This window comes from Oncorhynchus keta, chromosome 2, assembly GCF_023373465.1.
Source record: "Oncorhynchus keta strain PuntledgeMale-10-30-2019 chromosome 2, Oket_V2, whole genome shotgun sequence".
NCBI lineage: Eukaryota > Metazoa > Chordata > Actinopteri > Salmoniformes > Salmonidae > Oncorhynchus > Oncorhynchus keta.
In genome coordinates this window covers 23007035-23028680 of record NC_068422.1, presented here as the reverse complement: position 1 = coordinate 23028680, position 21646 = coordinate 23007035, and the positions used below count along the sequence as shown (strand labels likewise).

The window sequence follows — 21646 nt, the reverse complement described above, 5'->3', positions numbered from 1 at the left end:
TCCACAAAAGCCGCGGCCCTTGCAGAGCAAGGGGAACTACTACTTCAAGGTCTCAGAGCAAGTGACGTAACCGATTCAAACGCTATTTAGCGCACACCGCTAACTAAGCTAGCCGTTTCACATCCGTTACACTCACCCCCCTTTTGACCTTCCTCCTTTTTTCCGCAGCAACCAGTAATCCGGGTCAACAGCATCAATGTAACAGTATAATTTTAAACTGTCCCCTCGCCAGGGACCTTCTGCACACATCAACAACAGTCACCCACGAAGCATCGTTACCCATCGCTCCACAAAAGCCGCGGCCCTTGCAGAGCAAGGGGAACTACTACTTCAAGGTCTCAGAGCAAGTGACGTAACCGATTGAAACGCTATTTAGCGCACACCGCTAACTAAGCTAGCCGTTTCACATCCGTTACACTCACCCCCCTTTTGACCTTCCTCCTTTTTCCGCAGCAACCAGTAATCCGGGTCAACAGCATCAATGTAACAGAATAACTTTACGTCCGTCCCCTCGCCCATACCCGGGCGCGAACCAGGGACCCTCTGCACACATCGACAACAGTCACCCTCGAAGCATCGTTACCCATCGCTCCACAAAAGCCGCGGCCCTTGCAGAGCAAGGGGAACTACTACTTCAAGGTCTCAGAGCAAGTGACGTAACCGATTGAAACGCTATTTAGCGCGCACCGCTAACTAAGCTAGCCGTTTCACATCCGTTACACTCACCCCCCTTTTGACCTTCCTCCTTTTTCCGCAGCCGTTACCCATCGCTCCACAAAAGCCGCGGCCAGCAAGTGACGTAACCGATTGAAACGCTATTTAGCGCACACCGCTAACTAAGCTAGCCGTTTCACATCCGTTACACATGGACACTCCAACCAGATACTCCGAGGAAGAAGAGTTGTGGGAAATCTATGCCTGGTTCTTTCTTTTTTAAGGACAAGATGTAATAACATGTTACAAATCCAGGTGTGAGGCAGAAACCAGTTGGTCAAGTGGCATGGTTTCTGTTTTTTCACCCATTGGCTAGAGTCACAATAGAAATAACAGGGTCTGGACCCATATCCATAAAGAATCTCAGACTAGGAATCCTGTTAAAACCTGTTTTAAGAATGAAAAAACTCCCAGCTCAGAACAGGTTTTCGGATGATGTTAAGACACTGCCCAGACAAACTCACCTCATAAAAGTTTATCAGCTGATAATCACAACAGTTTGAGTTACCGCAAAGGAAAGATAGTTGTGATTTTTGTCGTGTCTTTGGCATCATTAAAGTGAAGACTTATTTTATCAAATCAATTCTCTGCAATTATTATTACGTGATTAAACTAATTGTCACAACTTCCTCCGGAGTCGTTTCCTCTCCTTGTTCGGGCGGTGTTCGGTGGTCGGCGTCACCGGTCTTCTCGCCATCGTCAATCCATTTTTTATTTTCCATTTGTTTTGTCTTGTTTTCCTTCACACCTGGTTTCAATTTCCCTCATTTATTGTTGTGTATTAAACCCTCTGTTCCCCCCATGTCTTTGTGTGGAATTGTTTATTGTTTATTGTGCACATGTTACTGGTGCGCGTTGGGTTTTGTACCCATGTTTGTTTATTTCGTTATGCCGTTGGTTTTACAATTAAACTGCTCCGGCTATTACCTAGTTCTGCTCTCCTGCATCTGTCTTCCCTGCCACCCGTTACACACCCCTTACAGAATTCCACACCACCCATATGGAGTCAGGAGTAGCAGGTGCCCATGGTATAGGGGTTGAGGAGCGCGTGCTAGAGCAAGAGGTGATGATCCACCATCTTGGCGCTGACCTGGACCACATTGTCCAAACCATGGACCACGGGGAGAGACAGGGAGTTCCTCCAGCGCCTCCCCAACGCACAACAGGGGCCTCCACTACTCACTCCCCCTGCACCCGGTTCCAGTGGGATTCGCCTTAACCTCCCCGGGGAGTACGATGGGACGGCTGCCCACTGCCAGGGTTTCCTGCTGCAGTTGGATTTATACCTGGCAACCGTCCACCCGGCTCCTTCGGGCCGTGAGAGTGGAAGGAGATGCGGTGCTGGAACACTTTGAGGAGTTCACCCGTTGTTTCCGGGCGGTCTTTGACCACCCGCCCGAGGGCAGAGCGGCGGGTGAATGTCTTTTCCACCTGCTGCAAGGGACGAGGAGCGCACAGGAGTTCGCTTTGGTCTTTCAGACCCTGGCCTCTGGAGCGGGATGGAACGACAGGGCCCTGATCAACAACTATTGCTGCAGTTTACACGAGGATGTCCGTAGAGAGTTGGCCTGCAGGGACACCACCATTACCTTCGACCAGCTGGTGGACCTGTCCATTCGGCTGGATAACCTGCTGGCTACCCGCGGACGTCCAGATCGGGGTCTGTTGGTTCCATCCCCCAGCACCACCGCTCCGATGCCCATGGAGTTGGGAGGTGCTGCGCTCAGGGAGACTGGAGGAGGTTCCGTCTCGGGCACCATCTGTGGCCGCAGAGGTCACACTGCTGGCCGGTGCCGGGTTGGTTCCTCTGGGGGTTGAGGCAGCAGGCAGAGCACTCTGGCGTCACCACAGGTGAGAAGACACCATTCTCACCCAGAGCCCTCTGTTGCACACATGTTTTTGTTTGTTACTTTTCCTGAGTTTTCTCCGCATTCTCAGCATCAGGCGCGGCTGGGAATTTTATTGACATATCATTTTCCCATAGTTTATGGATCCCCATTGTTCCTGTGGCTATGCCTTCCCAGTTCACACCTTAGATAGTCAACCATTAGGGTCAGAGTTGATAAGGGAGGCCACCGCTCCTTTGGGCATGGTGACGCAGGGGGGTTATAATTTTCCTAATATAACTCTTCAGATATTTTAATATCTGATCAATTAGTTTTCTAATGAATTAATTATTCTTTACCTCACGGTAGTCTCATTCCAAATGTCGTAAATTGTTGGTTTTCTGCACGAACCCAGCCTTTACTATGAAATATTCATACTGTAACGGATGTCGTCTGGAGATAGAGAGGATGATAGAGGAATTCTAAATTCCTGTATGTTTTATTGCCAAAACCAATTCGCACTCATTTCTAATTCATTAATGAGTTGTAAGTTCATTAATTATGCAAAAACTCACATGTACAGTACATTATAGCATTTGGACTAGTCAGTTCTGATTGGAATGTATACATAATTAGTCATTTCAACCATAATTTCCTCTATCAGAGGAGGACCAAGGTGCAGCGTGGTAAGTGTTCATGTATTTTTAATAAACAAACTGAACACTGGAACAAAACAATAAACGATGTGAACAAACCGAAACAGTACCGTGTGGCCCAAACACTCACACGGAAACAAACACCCACAAACCAAAAGTGAAACCCAGGCTACCTAAGTATGATTCTCAATCAGGGACAACAATTGACAGCTGCCTCTGATTGAGAACCATACTAGGCCGAACTCAAAAACCAACATAGAAAAACAAACAGACTGCCCACCCCAACTCACACCCTGACCATACTAAAACAAAGACAAAAACAAAGGAACTAAGGTCAGAACGTGACACATACACCAATTGTCTTAATTATTTATTTACTAAGTAACTAAATAATCACAGGAATTCATAAACAAACAACACAGTAGATATGGATACAAGGAAATGATAGGGGAGGTTCCCTAGTGGGCTAAGCCGATATGATGGCTTGGTGGACAAAGGGAAGTGGGTGTGGACTGAGAATAGCGGGAAAGACAAAAAAAATGAATCACTACACAGTTGATCATTATATTAATTGAAATGCTAATCCTTTGCACATTAACGCCCACTTATTTGGGAATAACTGCAATCAATATATATTTACACTCAGTGTGTCGTCGTGATCTCTGTTGAAATCCTCCGTCTCTCTGTTGGAGAGTTCATCCAAGCGTCTCTCTCTCTGCTTCCCTGAAGATCAAAGTATTTTGTGGTTAGAATGGGTACTTCAGAGTACCATTCAGAAATGTTCTCATACAATATTGGTTTCGGCGGTTGTCGGTCTTCGTATCCCAGGTTGACATCACTTCTAGCTGCAGACTAGTAATTAGTATCTAAGATGTCCTCTTATTCTATAGAGATCGATAGTCTCAGAGTTGAACCATTTCCAGCTGTGTAGCCAATGCTCTATGTGGTACGGTTAGGAATTCAATAACTATTCGCAATCACAGCTCACACTGTGGGTTTTCTTAGTCTAAACTCAAACCTGTGCCTCCTCAGCTGACCGAGGTACGCGTGTTCTGAAGAGGATTTCCTCAGGAGGGTTTTTTTATTCGTAACAACAGAAATGATGCCAGATCATGCCTGTGCTCACGGGGGCGGGCCAATGACTTAGATAAACTTTAAAGGGAATACAATTCTCTTTCATTAAAGATTTAACATCAGCTTACATCATTTCACAAATAGTTTCATCTTTACTTATTCACTTTATACAGGAATTAGATGCAAACCCCATAACTGAGAAATGTACATATTCAGAGATATAGTTATGTGTGTTTCCTGTCCTCTCTGAGGTCACCAAATGAAACACACTTGTCATACCCATCCCGTAAGTGTCCACGGACCATTCCCACCTTCACAAAAGTGAACCTTTTGTATCAAATTCCCATTTTTGGGATTTAGGTGTTCGCCATGGGAAATCCTTTGTTCTCTTTATGTGTCTCTCTTTCTGCATGGCCAGGTGGAGAGATTCTCCTTCAGGAATTTATAACCTGAGATAACATAACCTGGGTGTAGGAGAGAGAGAGAGGGAGAGAGAGAGAGAGAGAGAGAGTGAGAGACAGGGGGAGGGGGTGCCACGATCTATACCCAGAAAGGTTCACATCATGATATTTTCATTGATATAGTTGCAAATTATTGGTAATAGCCATAGTGATGAGTCATCGCCAGCTGTAACTCTACAGAACGCTTCAGACAACCACTTTTATTGTGACGGTACATCAAACACGGGCGATTTTAGCATGTCAATCTTGGTGGTACAAACTAAACCCATTTTTTGTGATAAGTGATTTAACAGTGTCAAATGTACCGACAGCAGAGCTTTCCTTTCAGCACCATAGAGTGAATCCTTACCACCGCTACTCCTGGCTTTTAGTGGAGTCTGATCTGACAGCGAAATAGTTCATTCAGTCACATTTACTGCCTTTTTAAAAACATAGTTGATATAGCTATCTTGCTTAAATAAATATGGTTTCTACTGACTCCTTGTGGATTTGTGTAACTTGATGAGAACCGAATCCTCCTTCAATAATAATGAATGCCGAAACGAGTTTTGACTTTTGAATCATACACAAACATTATTACATTTATGTTCAGTAAATTCATAATCTTTGTTCTTATATGATTAACACTTAAAGTATAAGCAATTAAACGCAAACGAGCTGTGACGAGGAAGGCCTATTCGTTCAGCACTTTCGAAATAGACAGCGACAGAAATTCTCATGTTAGTTCAGATAAATTCAACAAGATGTTGAGGCGTTAACTTTACTATTCTTTAAGTCCCCATACAGAAAGAGAGAGAGAAAGAGAGACGCGGACTCAGCGGTTTACCTACCATTTGAAGTATTTTATTATGTGGTCTAAAAAGGAAGGAAAATATAATCACGAGGATCCACATTTATAGACAATATACCGACTCACAGACAGAGCACTGCGCAAACAAAACAGCACTCTCAATATCAACTGGAATTACATGGGTCTATTACTGAACTTTTGGTTTAACACAAATATTTGAATGGGAAGAGACTGTCACTGGCAGACATAGTACATGGTTATAGATTCAACAACATTTTATAGTATCCCCTCCTCGTGTAGAAAAGCACATGAGCTAATTATAATACACAAAGTAAGCAAAACAATGAAATGCATAATTCTATCATTGCCTAAAATGGTGAATAAGATACTAATGAGACAGACCTATATAAGCAAAATAACAAATGAGATGTACAAACTATGGAATAAGGGAACAATGAGTGGATAAGAGGCAAGCCTTCATTTCGATTAAGATATGAGTGAGCTGAGTCGGATGTAGCCTACATGCTTATTCGCTGCCTAAAATGGACAGCGACCGATTTCAGAACATGGGCTGTTCTTACAGTATTCTCCCTGTACACCAAGTCAGAACAGCAGGTTAAATAAATGAGGCACATGACTGGACAATGAAAGGTCTTAAACTGTTCGATGATGACATTTCAATAAAACAGGCTATAGGCTACATGGGCACCACTAAGTCAGAACAGTAGGCTAAGTTCACAAAGGGAGAGGGACCACATTCTTAGAATGAGACACAGGTTACCAACAGCTTACTATACAACGGGCTACTAACAGCTTACTACACAACATGCACTTAGTGTTAGTTTCTTGGCAACAGTATAAATGTCTCCCTGGCGTATTGCATCACTTATGCAGCAGCATACAAGACATATTAAGGGACCCACCGTAGTTGTGCTGTGCTCACTTGAACAGGAACATTTCCAGATATTTAACTGTACTTTATAGGGATATTATGTAATGAAATTAATGGAAGGTCATGTATGGTCATAAGCTCATAATTATTCATATTTAGCCTTAAACCTGATGCATCTGAGAAGAGATTAACTAAATTGATAACTCGGGGGATCTGTTCTTTGTCCTTGAGAAAAAGAGTGGTATAATCTGCTAGTTGACTAATGATGGATTTTCCCATGACATGTTCCAAAGTGGGCATGAGAGCATTATTCTCAATACATTCAATGAAGGTGTCAAAAAGTAGATCTCTTAGATCATCCCAAAATAAAATCGCAGCCAGGCGATCACTGCCAGGCGATATATTTAAGGCTGGTTTCTTTACAGTTATATCCAATTCCTCTATTTGAAGCTCTGCTTCACAAAACTCTTTAAAGTGTAACTAAGTCTATTGTAGGAATATGGCTTTTATTTTTAAAAAAAAATATCATTACAGTTATTGGGGATTAGGATGAGGAATATAACATTTACATTTACATTTAAGTCATTTAGCAGACGCTCTTATCCAGAGCGACTTACAAATTGGTGCATTCACCTTATGACATCCAGTGGAACAGTCACTTTACAATAGTGCATCAAATCTTAAAAGGGGGGGGGGGTGAGAAGGATTACTTATCCTATCCTAGGTATTCCTTAAAGAGGTGGGGTTTCAGGTGTCTCCGGAAGGTGGTGATTGACTCCGCTGTCCTGGCGTCGTGAGGGAGTTTGTTCCACCATTGGGGGGCCAGAGCAGCGAACAGTTTTGACTGGGCTGAGCGGGAACTGTACTTCCTCAGTGGTAGGGAGGCGAGCAGGCCAGAGGTGGATGAACGCAGTGCCCTTGTTTGGGTGTAGGGCCTGATCAGAGCCTGGAGGTACTGAGGTGCCGTTCCCCTCACAGCTCCGTAGGCAAGCACCATGGTCTTGTAGCGGATGCGAGCTTCAACTGGAAGCCAGTGGAGAGAGCGGAGGAGCGGGGTGACGTGAGAGAACTTGGGAAGGTTGAACACCAGACGGGCTGCGGCGTTCTGGATGAGTTGTAGGGGTTTAATGGCACAGGCAGGGAGCCCAGCCAACAGCGAGTTGCAGTAATCCAGACGGGAGATGACAAGTGCCTGGATTAGGACCTGCGCCGCTTCCTGTGTGAGGCAGGGTCGTACTCTGCGGATGTTGTAGAGCATGAACCTACAGGAACGGGCCACCGCCTTGATGTGAGTTGAGAACGACAGGGTGTTGTCCAGGATCACGCCAAGGTTCTTAGCGCTCTGGGAGGAGGACACAATGGAGTTGTCAACCGTGATGGCGAGATCATGGAACGGGCAGTCCTTCCCCGGGAGGAAGAGCAGCTCCGTCTTGCCGAGGTTCAGCTTGAGGTGGTGATCCGTCATCCACACTGATATGTCTGCCAGACATGCAGAGATGCGATTCGCCACATGGTCATCAGAAGGGGGAAAGGAGAAGATTAATTGTGTGTCGTCTGCATAGCAATGATAGGAGAGACCATGTGAGGTTATGACAGAGCCAAGTGACTTGGTGTATAGCGAGAATAGGAGAGGGCCTAGAACAGAGCCCTGGGGGACACCAGTGGTGAGAGCGCGTGGTGAGGAGACAGATTCTCGCCACGCCACCTGGTAGGAGCGACCTGTCAGGTAGGACGCAATCCAAGCGTGGGCCGCGCCGGAGATGCCCAACTCGGAGAGGGTGGAGAGGAGGATCTGATGGTTCACAGTATCGAAGGCAGCCGATAGGTCTAGAAGGATGAGAGCATAGGAGAGAGAGTTAGCTTTAGCGGTGCGGAGCGCCTCCGTGATACAGAGAAGAGCAGTCTCAGTTGAATGACTAGTCTTGAAACCTGAAATCATTATAGAAACAAAAAATGTCTGTATCAATCAATTTTGTTTCTGTTCTTTCATTCCTACTAACATACAAATAATTAATAGCATTTCTTTCCTGACACCTTTTTTCAAGTCTGCTAAAGTAAGAGGTGCTTTTTTCTCCTTCTATCCACTTTGTCCTTGATCTAATATCCACCATTCGCCGTTCTTTATGTGAACATCATCCAATTTGTATTGTAAGATTAGTATCTTATTTTTGCCAGCCACAGACAAATTTGACTTGTTACTAAGTACATTAATTTAATTAACCAAATACATTTCTAACTGTGTTTTATACACCCAGGGGGGCTTGAACTGCTGTAGATCCTGCAGTGATGTAGTGTGTGTCCCCATGAGTGACAGAACCCTGATCCAATCACGGCTCAACCAGAGAAGATTTACAATGCCTGCACTCGGTGCTTTCGCTGGCTGCCCCTCCACCACAGAAAGCACTGAGCTACTGTAGGCTGAAACATGCATTTTTGAAAGAGACCAAGTTTGAATGTTGCTTTATTAACTCAATAATTATTTTGTACATTGTTTGCTAAACTGATATGTGAAACAATTAATGCCAGAATTACATGCAAAATAGGCAAAAAATAATAGGTGGGGCTCTGACATCAAATCTTTCAATGGTAAAACGTTTTATATAATTTTCGCCTGACATGATCACTCTACCTACTCTTAATTATTGTCTAATATGTTGCCTTTTCTTGCCTTTTTTAATAAATTCTGATATTTTTAATAATGTGATAGGTATATTTCACTGAATCATATGGTTAAGAGCGACATTTTGATATTATTACCGTTATATCAACACAATCACTCCCGTTCAACAACTCTAAATCTCTTTTGGCACAGTAGGCTTCAAGTCACTTGCTGATAATGTTGCAGAAAAAGTTTGAAAGGTTTAGGCATTCCTTAATCACTGAACACGTAAATGCTGTCAATTACCCAATTTATAGGCTAGATTTTTTTTACAATGTGATATTGCGCTCCAAAGGGATAAATTGAAATAGCATGATGTAGGTTGATAAAATAATCCAAAGAAAATGGGATTTGTAATGGGATTCTTCCGTTGAAGGAGAGGACCAAAATGCAGCGTGGTTGAAATTCATGTTTTTTAATAAGAAAACTATACATGAATAAACTACAAAAACAACTAACGTGTAAACCCGAAACAGTCCTGTGTGGCACAAACACTGACACAGGCGACAATCACCCACAAAACCCAACACAAAACAGGCTACCTAAATATGGGTCCAAATCAGAGACAATGACTAACACCTGCCTCTGATTGAGAACCATATCAGGCCAAACACAGAAACAGACAAACTAGACACAACATAGAATGCCCACTCAGATCACACCCTGACCAAACAAAACATAGAAACATACAAAGCAAACTGTGGTCAGGATGTGACATTATTATTTATTAGCCTAGTGATTATAGGAATTTAGGCATATCATCCGAATATGGCCTCATGTAAAATCATTGTCAAAAGTGCAAGAGATACCAACTGTTGCATGTAAGTGTAGATTATTTATGGGTTGATCATAGGCTATATAAATATCAAATAATTCTTTCAACTCCAAAGCAACTGCCTGTCCATGGCACAGGAACCACTGACTCGCTGCCTTTTACTATTATTAAGGCAACTGCTGGTAACACTTATTAACTTGTTAGGACAGCTCACGAGGCCTTCTAATTATCTGTTGAGTAAGTGGGACTCTTATTACTAAAGAGGCTTAATGCATAGCTTTTATTTTTACCAATAATAGTAGGAGTAAAATGTCTCTATTCTTAGCACTTACAATTTTCTACGCTGAGACGCTTTCTGGATACGGGCCCTGATATCCTGAGTCCAACCTATGTTTCATTATACCAATATTAAAGGACAAAATCTCGTAAATCTCACCTCATAAGTTCTCCTATGATCTTTCAGGCAGTTCAATATAATTTGGCAGCACTCGCTTCAAATTGGCAACATTCAAGGCAAACCTGTAACAACGTTCGTCTGTTGAAAGAGGAGCGGACCAAAATGCAGCGTGGTGGTTACTCATGTTCTTTAATGAAAAATGAACGATACATGAAATAACTTAATATACAAAACAACAAACGAAACGTGAAAACCTATACAGCCTATCTTGTGACAACAAACACAGAGACAGGAACAATCACCCACAAAACACACAGTGAAACCTTGGCTACCTAAATATGGTTCCCAATCAGAGACAACGAGAATCACCTGACTCTGATTGAGAACCGCCTCAGGCAGCCAAGCCTATGCTAGACACCCCTACTCAGCCGCAATCCCAATGCCTACTAAAACCCCAATACGAAACACAACAAAATAAACCCATGTCACACCCTGGCCTGACCAACTAAATAACGAAAACACAAAATACTAAGACCAAGGCGTGACAAAACCCTTTTAATAAATACTGATACATCTCCCTGATACAGCAATATGAAATCATGTAGGATTCATAAACAATTTCATTTTATTGTGTTTATTAGTTATGAACTTTGCTAGAATGTGGTGACAACTGTTGTCAATCTACAGTAGCAGCAGAAGATTGATCTTTTTGATTGACTCACTTGAAAATTAAGCATAAAGTGGGTTCATCAATGCATTCATTGAATGAACTGTTGTTGTCTTTATAGCTGTAGGCATATTGCAGTGCCAAGCTTGCCATATAATCGTGGTGGAATCTGCCCAGGGTCGGCTATAACCTTTTGGTGTCCCTAAGCAAGATTTGGGCCCCTCCACCTTGCGGCAAAACATTTTGACGGCGGAGAGAAATTTTGTAGTTTTAAAGTTTATTTACTATAATTCTATACATTTTTTCATGGGGCGTAGAGAAAATGTTGCCATTTTGAAGCAAGTTTTCTGCAGTTCTATTGCAATTTTATAAAACATTTCATGAAATTCTACTTATTTTTCCCTGGGGCAGAGAGAAAAAATGTAATCTAATTTCCTGCTATTCTTTAAACTTATGCCATATTAATTTAGGGACTCCCGAGTGGTGCAGAGGTCTAAGTCACTGCATCTCAGTGCTTGGGGTGTCACTACAGGCACCCTGGTTAGAATCCAGGCTGTATCACAAACGGCTGTGATTGGGAGACCCATTGGGCGGCACACAATTGGCCCAGTGTCGTCCAGGTTTGGCCGGTGCAGGCCGTCATTGTAAATAAGAATTTGTCCTTAAGTGACTTGCCTAGTTAAATAAAGGTTACATTTTTTTATCAAAAATAAATAAAAAAGTAAACATATCAGAGTGAGATTGACTAACAAAATCAATGGGGGCCCCCTGGGGGTCAGGACCCCTGGGCATGTGCCTTGTGTGCCCGTTCGTTATTCGGCCATGATCACTACAAGTTTAGATATCTTGCTAATGATGTAACATTTTGTGACTGTCAGTGGCTGACATACTGTAACAAGAGAAAAGCTGCTGGTACAACCAAATTTCTAAATTGCACCTGGTATTATACTATTCGTACTCTCAATAGTATGTTGACACCCCGACTGAGTTCCTAAATGTAAAAAAATAGATATATGTTGTGGGGTCGGGGGCCCCCTAGCAGCCAGGGGCCCAAAGCAACCACTTATGTTGCTTAACCCTGGAACCGGCCCTGAATCTGCCTTTGCTGCAGAATGTGAGCATTCTTTATTCATGCGCCCTATCAAAAACCTGTGGTTACATCACAGATTACACATTATACCACATCCAGATTTTCACAGACATTCAGTGCCTGATTCTATCATCTTTACTCAGTAGAACAGCTATGTATTGCCGACGGGGTTGTAACCTGGGTATCCTGTGCCACAAGACTGGGTTAACTCGTTGACCTAAAGCCCTATAGGCATTATCTTGGAGATCTATGCGTGAGAGAGGTTTACTGAACCAACATAGTTACATGTCATCTGACTTTGCTTAATAACGGTTTGTACAAAAATAACTGTCAACTGGGCACTACAGATCTCAATTTGAGCCAGTTTGCTACAGCAGGAAAATAATCCTGCAGTAACAGGAAATGTGTATTATAATTAATGGACATTTTTGTATGTGTTGATATGTTTTTTTATTAGGACAAATCAATTCTGAAAATTCTAAGTGGGACTTATGGACGTAAAACTCAAATACACTACAAGTTTGCATTTCCTGAATTACAGGAACATTCACATAAACAAAAGAGTGACCAAATTAAAATCCTGTATGACTGTCAGCCATGTTTCCCAAGGTCAGTGACATGATACTATATCCTGATTATCTTTTAGCTCCTCAAGCATCGCTATGAATGTCTTGATTCCTGTTTAACAGCATAGTAATAACTTCACGAAATCAACCTGTACCAGGAATTAAATTATAGTTACCTACATTTTATACTGTGAAGATGGTTGTGAGCCTGCAATGGCCTTGCATTCTTGAGCAGGAATCCTCCCCCTAGCATCCATTATGTATTCCACAAGGAAACCTTGAAGGGAGAATGAGATTTAAACTGATTATTTTTACTAGGCTATCTATACTTTCATGTGATTTTCAACCTCATAATTTTAAGAAATACGATACAAATAAAGATATACATTGTAAATAAACGGACAAGAACACATACAGTGCACAGAGTATGGTTTATTTAGTGGCTTCGTTAAGACTGTTACTGTGAAAAGTATCATCCAGGCTGCTGATTTCTGCTCTCATTCACACATCTATATTCAACCACCAGAGCCACAGTGAGAGAATACAATAAGGCTAAGTAATGACCCTGACGTCCCTGCTCTGCCCTCACACAGATGTCAAGGCTTCACTATCCACTAAGGTGACATAATGCAGGGGTCAAACTCATTCCGTGGAGGGCTGAGATTCTGCTGTTTTTTCCTTTATCCTTTTAATTAAGACCTAGACAGCCAGGTGAGGGGAGTTCCTTACTAATTAGTTATTTTAATTCATCAGTCAAGTCCAAGGGAGGAGCGAAAACCCGCAGACACTCAGGATTTCATGAAATGAGTTTGACACGTGACTTAAAAACTCTGAAACTGGAAACACTTATCTCCCTCATTAGCTTTAAGCACCAGCTGTCAGAGCAGCTCAAAGATTACTGCACCTGTACATAGCCCATCTATAATTTAGCACAAACAACTACCTCTTCCCCTACTGTATTTATTTAGCTCCTTTGCACCCCATTATTTCTATTTCTACTTCGCACATTCTTCCACTGCAAATCTACCATTCCAGTGTTTTACTTGCTATATTGTATTTACTTCGCCACCATGGCCTTTACATTTTTTTTTACCTCCCTTAACTCACCTCATTTGCTCACATCGTATATAGACTTATTTTTCTACTGTATTATTTACTGTATGTTTGTTTTACTCCATGTGTAACTCTGTGTTGTTGTATGTGTCGAACTGCTTTGCTTTATCTTGGTTTGGTCGCAATTGTAAATGAGAACATGAAATAAAATAAAAAATAAATAATGTGTGGTTCTTACAGTACTCCTAACAAAGTGGTTCTAACACAAAACCTTATTAGGTCATGTTTTCTTCTTACGGTCATTCTGCCATAGGATGATCTTTTTGTTGATTGGTTCAACAATTTTGATTTGTTTGTCATGTGTTCCTGATATGTTCAAATTATAATTGCCCTTGAGAATTGACTGTGCACCCTACACCCTCCATTCCTATTGTAAAACTGCTTCATTATCCAAATGCATGCTGCTTTGTATGTGTTCTTCAATTCTAAGTTTGATTTGAAGGAGCAATGTGAACTAGAGCAATCAAAGTGTCCACCAAGGTGCTGGTTAAAAATGTGTGCATTTACTAACAAGCAAGCAGGGGAGAAAGTCTTGTGTGTTTGACTACCTCTCGACATACTATTGCTACGCTACACTGAGGTTTCTGACTTTCTCCCATCAGAAGACCAATTTGGCAGAGAGTTATTATTCACAAGCAGTCAACTAGCAATGATACAGTGTTGTTGTCAGGCAATAGCAGTAGGGCAAAATTATGTTGTTAATCCGCCTGCACTCAGTGTTTTAGTATCAGGATTAGATGTAAAAAAAAAAAAAAAAAAAAATATATATATATATATATATATATATATATATATATATATATATATATATATATATATATTTTTTTTTTTAATCATCAGCCCATCACTTTGAAGTGCAGTACCAGTCAAAGGTTTGGACATACCTACTCATTCAGGGTTTTTTCTTTATTTGTACTGTTTTCTACATTGTAGAATAATAGTGAAGATGTCACAACTATGAAATAACACATATAGAATCATGTAGGAACCAAAAAAGTGTTATACAAAGAGTTTTTATATATCATTTAGATTCTTCAAAGTAGCAGCCCTTTGCCTTGATGACAGCTTTGTACACTCTTGGCATTCTCTCAACCAGCTTCACCTGGAATGCTTTTCCAACAGTCTTGAAGGAGTTCCCGCATATGCTGAGCCCTTGTTGGCTGCTTTTCCTTCACTCTGCGGTCCAACTCATCCCAAACCAACTCAATTGAGTTGAGGTCGGATGATTGTGGGGGCAAGGTAATCTGATGCAGCACTTATCACTCTCCTTCTTGGTTAAATAGCCCTTACATATATATTCTTGTATATTGTATATATTCGTTTTTTTAAAACATATTTTTCTTCGCATATCTTTTAAAACATTTTTCTAAACCTCAACATCTAAATACTCTCCTGCAACCCGCCTCACCCAATGTAGCACAGGCCTGCTAACTGTCTGAATCGCCGCGTCCCCAGCCAGCCCATCCACTCACTGGACCCATATTTACTTTCAATCTCTCTCTTTTTCTTCCGGTAACCTGCCTCACCCAATGTGATACGGAATCGCTATTATTTTTAATTTTTAGAACACATTCAAGAACCTCAAAAAGCCAACCAGCTAACTAGCTACAAGCTATTTAGTCATTGTTAGCCACTGCAACCGGCTTTTACCTTCTGCACAGCCAGCCAGTTTTTTTTAGCCTGGATAATACTCGCCATTCTAGCTTCCCTGTCCCATCCACCGCTGCCCCCTGGACACTGTGATCACTTGGCTACATAGCTGATGCCTGCTGGACTGTCCATTAATCACGGTACTCCATTCTGTTTGTTTATGTTTTATCTGTCGGCCCTAGTCACATTCAGGCTCTGTGTGTAGTTAATCCGACTCTCTCTGCCTAGTCAACGTCATTTTACCTGCTGTTGTTGTGCTAGCTGATTAGCTGTTGTTGTCTCACCTACTGGTTTAGCTAGCTCTCCCAATCAACACCTGTGATTACTGTATGCCTCGCTGTATGTCTCTCTCAAATGTCAATATGCCTTGTATACTGTTGTTCCGGTTAGTTATCATTGTTTTAGTTTACAATGGAGCCCCTAGTTCCACTCTTCATACCCCTGATACCTCCTTTGTCCCACCTCCCAAACATGCGGTGACGTCACCCATTTACAACCAGCATGTCCAGAGATACAACCTCTCTTATCATCACCCAGTGCCTGGGTTTACGTCCGCTGTACCCGCACCCCACCATACCCCTGTCTGCGCATTATGCCCTGAATATATTCTACCATGTCCAGAAATTTGCTCCTTTTATTCTTTGTCCCCAACGCTCTAGGCGACCAGTTTTGATAGCCTTTAGCCGCACCCTCATACTACTCCTCCTCTGTTCCGCGGGTGATGTGGAGGTAAACCCAGGCCCTGCATGTCCCCAGGCACCCTCATTAGTTGGTTTCATGCATGTCAACATCAGAAGTTTCCACCCTAAGTTTGTTTTACTCACTGCTTTAGCACACTCTGCTAACCCTGATGTCCTTGCCGTGTCTGAATCCTGGCTCAGGAAGGCCACCAAAAATTCTGAGATTTCCATAAACAACTATAACATTTTCCGTCAAGATACAACTGCCAAAGGGGGAGGAGTTGCAGTCTACTGCAGAGATAGCCTGCAAAGTAATGTCATACTTCCAGGTCCATACCCAAACAGTTCGAACTACTAATTTTAAAAATGACTCTCTCCAGAAATAAGTCTCTCACTGTTGCCGCCTGCTACCGACCCCCCTCAGCTCCCAGCTGTGCCCTGGACACCATTTGTGAATTGATTGCCCCCCATCTAGCGTCAGAGTTTGTTATGTTAGGTGACCTAAACTGGGATATGCTTGACACCCCGGCAGTCCTACAATCTAAGCTAGATGCCCTCAATCTCACACAAATCATCAAGGAACCCACCAGGTACAACCCTAAATCTGTAAACAAGGGCACCCTCATAGACGTCATCCTGACCAACTGGCCCTCCAAATACACCTCCCCTGTCTTCAACAAGGATCACAGCGATCACTGCCTCATTGCCTGTATCCGCTACGGATCCGCAGTCAAACGACCACCCCTCATCACTGTCAAACGCTCCCTAAAACACTTCTGTGAGCAGGCCTTTCTAATCAACCTGGCCCGGGTATCCTGGAAGGACATTGACCTCAACCCGTCAGTTGAGGATGCCTGGTCATTCTTTAAAAGTAACTTCCTCACCATTTTAGATAAGCATGCTCCGTTCAAAAAATGCAGAACTAAGAACAGATATAGCCCTTGGTTCACTCCAAACCTGACTGCCCTCGACCAGCACAAAAACATCCTGTGGCGGACTGCAATAGCATTGAATAGTCCCCGCGATATGCAACTATTCAGGGAAGTCAGGAACCAATACACGCAGTCAGTCAGGAAAGCAAAGGCCAGCTTCTTCAGGCAGAAATTTGCATCCTGTAGCTCTAACTCCAAAAAGTTCTGGGACACTGTGAAGTCCATGGAGAACAAGAGCACCTCCTCCCAGCTGCCCACTGCACTGAGGCTAGGTAACACGGTCACCACCGATAAATCCATGATTATCGAAAACTTCAACAAGCATTTCTCAACGGCTGGCCATGCCTTCCTCCTGGCTACTCCAACCTCGGCCAACAGTCCCCCCCCCCCTCCCCCCCGCAGCTACTCGCCCAAGCCTCTCCAGGTTCTCCTTTACCCAAATCCAGATAGCAGATGTTCTGAAAGAGCTGCAAAACCTGGACCCATACAAATCAGCTGGGCTTGACAATCTGGACCCTCTATTTCTGAAACTATCCGCTGCCATTGTCGCAACCCCTATGACCAGCCTGTTCAACCTCTCTTTCATATCGTCTGAGATCCCCAAGGATTGGAAAGCTGCCGCAGTCATCCCCCTCTTCAAAGGGGGAGACACCCAGGACCCAAACTGTTACAGACCTATATCCATCCTGCCCTGCCTATCTAAGGTCTTCGAAAGCCAAGTCAACAAACAGGTCACTGACCATCTCGAATCCCACCGTACCTTCTCCGCTGTGCAATCTGGTTTCCGAGCCGGTCACGGGTGCACCTCAGCCACGCTCAAGGTACTAAACGATATCATAACCGCCATCGATAAAAGACAATACTGTGCAGCCGTCTTCATCGACCTTGCCAAGGCTTTCGACTCTGTCAATCACCATATTCTTATCGGCAGACTCAGTAGCCTCGGTTTGTCTGATGACTGCCTTGCCTGGTTCACCAACTACTTTGCAGACAGAGTTCAGTGTGTCAAATCGGAGGGCATGCTGTCCGGTCCTCTGGCAGTCTCTATGGGGGTGCCACAGGGTTCAATTCTCGGGCCGACTCTTTTCTCTGTATATATCAATGATGTTTCTCTTGCTGCGGGCGATTCCCTGATCCACCTCTACGCAGACGACACCATTCTGTATACTTCCGGCCCGTCCTTGGACACTGTGCTATCTAACCTCCAAACGAGCTTCAATGCCATACAACACTCCTTCCGTGGCCACCAACTGCTCTTAGTAAAACCAAATGCATGCTTTTTTTTTTGCAAGCCTCCTACACTCACACCGCCAAATTTACCCTAGTAAATCTGACTATCCTACCGATCTTCGACTTCGGCGATGTCATCTACAAAATAGCTTCCAACACTCTACTCAGCAAACTGGATGGAGTTTATCACAGTGCCATCCGTTATGTTACTAAAGCACCTTATACCACCCACCACTGCGACCTGTACGCTCTAGTCGGCTGTCCCTCGCTACATATTCGTCGCCAGACCCACTGGCTCCAGGTCATCTACAAGTCCATGCTAGGTAAAGCTGCGTCTTATCTCAGTTCACTGGTCACGATGGCAACACCCACCCGTAGCACGCGCTCCAGCAGGTGTATCTCACTGATCATCCCTAAAGCCAACACCTCATTTGGCCGCCTTTCGTTCCAGTTCTCTGCTGCCTGTGACTGGAACGAATTGCAAAAATCACTGAAGTTGGAGACTTTTATCTCCCTCACCAACTTCAAACATCTGCTATCTGAGCAGCTAACCGATCGCTGCAGCTGTACATAGTCTATCGGTAAATAGCCCACCCAATTTTACCTACCTCATCCCCATACTGTTTATATTTATTTACTTTTCTGCTTTTTTGCACACCAATATCTCTACCTGTACATGACCATCTGATCATTCAGCACCCCAGTGTTAATCTGCAAAATTGTAATTATTCGCCTACCTCCTCGTGCCTTTTGCACACAATGTATATAGACTCTCTTTTTTTTCTACTGTGTTATTGACTTGTTAATGGTTTACTCCATGTGTAACTCTGTGTTGTCTGTTCACACTGCTATGCTTTATCTTGGCCAGGTCGCAGTTGCTAATGAGAACTTGTTCTCAACTAGCCTACCTGGTTAAATAAAGGTGAAATAAATAAATTTAAAAAACACAGCCTGGAGGTGTGTTGGGTCATTGTCCTGTTGAAAAACAAATGATAGTCCCACTCTTGGAATGCTGTGGTAGCCATGCTGGTTAAGTGTGCCTCGAATTCTAAATAAATCCATGACAGTGTCACTAACAAAGCACCATCACACCTCCTCCTCCTTGCTTCACGTTGAGAAACACACATGCAGAGAACATTCGTTCACCATCTCTGTGTCTCACAAAGACACAGCGATTGGAACCAAACATCTCAAATTTGGACTCATCAGACCACAGGACAGATTTCCACCAGTCTAATGTTCATTGCTCGTGTTTCTTGGCCCAAGCAAGTCTCTTCTTTTTATTGGTGTCAAAGGGGGAGAGTCTTTTGGTAGTGGTTTCTTTGCAGCGATTCGACCATGAAGGCCTGATTCATGCAGTCTCCTCTGAACAGTTGATGTTCAGATGTTCTGTTACTTGAACTTTGTGAAGCATTTATTTGGGCTGCAATCTGAGGTGCAGTTAATTACAATGAACTTATCCTCTGCAGCAGAGGTAACTCTGGGTCTTCCTTTCCTGTTGTGGGCCTCACGAGAGCCAGTTTCATCATAGCGCTTGATTGTTTTTGCGATTGCACTTGAAGAAACTTTTCAAGTTTACTTTATGTCTTAAAGTAAGGATTGACTGTCATTTCTCATTTGAGCTGTTCTTGCCATAATATGGACTTGTTCTTTTTCCAAATAGGGCTCTGTTTACCACCCCTACGTTGTCACAACACAAAGGATTTGCTCAAACGCATTAAGGAAAGAAATTCCACAAATGAACTTTTAACAGGCACACCTGTTAATTGAAATGCATTCCAGGTGACTACTTCATGAAGCTGGTTGAGAGAATTCCCAGAGTGTGCAAAGCTGTCATCGAGGCAAAGGGTGGCAACTTTGAAGAATCTCAAATATAAAATATATTTAACATGTAGAAAATAGTAAAAATAAAGAAAAACCTTGGAATGAGTAGGTGTAACGGCTTTCTAGATGTGGTGAAGGAGAGTCGGACCAAACTGCAGCGTGTAGATTGCGATCCATGTTTAATGAACAAAAACGAAACACGAATCTAAAACACAAACACTACAAAGAATGTAACGAAAACCGAAACAGCCTATACTAGTGAAAACTAACACAGACAGGAACAAGGACACTAAGGACAATCACCCACAAAACAACCAAAGAATATGGCTGCCTAAATATGGCTCCCAATCAGAGACAACGATAAACACCTGCCTCTGATTGAGAACCACTCCAGACAGCCATAGACTTTGCTTGATCACCCCACTAGCTACAATCCCAATACGTACCAAAACCTCAAGACAAAACACACCACAATACAAAAAACCCATGCCACACCCTGGCCTGAACCAAACATGAAGATAAACACAAAATACTTCGACCAGGGGGTGACAGTAGGTGTGTCTAAACCTTTTACTGGTACTGTAAATCAGATCAAAAGTGAAATAAATCCCATTGTGAATGTGTTAGCTAGTGAATGACGTAAGAGATTATATGGAGTAGGCCTTTAGGATTCATCGTTTGCCTTCCCTCTTGTTTGTTTTTTTACTTTTCAGTTCCTTTGGTTTACAAAAAATAAGTTGTCACTCCCATAAAACTACTACTACTTAAATTGCAACATGTTCTCAAGACAGTGTGAAACTGTCTTTAATTCCCGGGAAGAATGGAGTTTTGGCAGGAGCCAGGAGCTTTTGATATACTATTGCATGGCAATGCCAACAGTAGTCAGCCCAGACATGACAATCATTGGACAACACAAAGATTTGAGTCACTGAGTACGGTTGCATGCACACAATATTGCGATTATTGTGGATAGTCAGATTAATATAATAGTTTGATTAAAACATTTACATACATTACAAGAAGAACGATTTCCCTAATAATCCTGTTTACATGGACACATTTGAAATCAGGCTACCTAGTTTTCAAGTTTTAATGTCACATGCACAAGTACAGTGAAATGCCTTTCTAGCAAACTCAAAACCCAACAATGCAATAACCAATAACAATTTAATACTAGAAAAAAAAACATAAGAAATAAGAAGAAATATGAAGAACACTATAAGTAAGTAAGCATACTATATACAGGGTAAGTTCCAATACCATATTTACAATGTGCAGGGATACTGGAGGGATGGAGGTAGATGCAGTATGTATAGGGATAAAGTTACTAGGCAACAGGAAATAAGATAAACAGAGTAGTAGCAGCTTGTATGTGAGTGGGTGTTGTGATAGAAAAATTACATATTTACCTGATTTGTTTAATATTAATATATATATATATATATATATATATATATATATATATATATATATATATATATATATTTATTTGACATTTTCTGATTATTGTTGCTCGGTTTTATAGTTAGGTAACACCAGTGAATTTGAGCAGGAAGTTAATGTATTCTAAAATTGTAATCTGTTTTGATTACGTGGCAGTGTCCAGTAATTAAAGTAGATTGAAATAAGTATCGACTATTAAGCTGATAG

The 21646-nt window shown here is 42.5% G+C and overlaps 1 protein-coding gene across 1 annotated transcript in view; it reads left to right on the top strand.

Moving 5' to 3' along the window:
* Positions 1–21646, top strand: part of hk1 (hexokinase 1) — a 54070-nt gene that overhangs the window by 12611 nt on the left and 19813 nt on the right. The window lies entirely within an intron of this gene.